The sequence below is a fragment of the Macrobrachium nipponense genome, chromosome 45, assembly GCF_015104395.2.
Source record: "Macrobrachium nipponense isolate FS-2020 chromosome 45, ASM1510439v2, whole genome shotgun sequence".
Taxonomy (NCBI): Eukaryota; Metazoa; Arthropoda; class Malacostraca; order Decapoda; family Palaemonidae; genus Macrobrachium; species Macrobrachium nipponense.
Genome location: NC_061105.1, coordinates 47,807,152 through 47,808,038, shown reverse-complemented (window position 1 = coordinate 47,808,038; position 887 = coordinate 47,807,152).

Genomic DNA, 887 nt, shown 5'->3' with positions numbered 1-887 from the left:
CTTACCTATAAAGCCATAATTTTTTGTTGGGTTTTTGACAAATAAATACGATAGTACTTATGTCAAAACTATCACCAGCGAGACAGAGCAAACCACTTTTTTTTTTTTTTTTTTTTTTTTTTTTTGCAAGGAAACGGCACCAAAATAAAGAATTGACATCGAGAAAAAATCGATATAGATATAAATACACCTTTATCCAGTAGTATATTTTATCTTTAATCCATCATAGCTTCAATTATCTGCAAATTGAATTGCCTCAAGAAATTCTAAGTTACGTAGTTTCAAAAAGTTTACTCTCATCATTTTTATGCACAGCTCCATTAGTAATTTCTAGAGAATGCGCGAACCAGCCTTAATAGCGGACGAGTCTATTTATCTCCTACTTAATGATGTATATTTAACAGAGAGAAATACCGTACAGAACTCTCCAAGTCATAGGCAATACTGACATTTTTGAAGTGAATTACCACTTGATATACTGATCAATATTTGACGTAGGCCTTCCAAGTAGTACCTTTTCTAAAAATATAATTTCCCACGCAAGCCAATGTGATTTCATTTTCTGTGAGTATTTTATTTAAATGGTTCTGTGTTCTCATTATAGTTCAGTCTCCCTTTTTAATTGTGTCTGCGTCTTCCTTTACAAACACGACTTGACAAAAGCTCCCAAAATATCCCTTTTTTTTTTTAGCGAAGTCTGACTTTTTAAGTTCTAAATATTCTCAAATGACAATTTTTATCAAATCAGTCGCCAAGGTAAAGTCTATTCGACTATATTTTCTTATTACGTTGTGTTTTACTTCCAGCCTCTTCTCAGTTACCAAACACTGTCAACATAAACCCTTTAGGGTTCCACAATTTTCAGTTAAGAATACAGTTTCCTATAT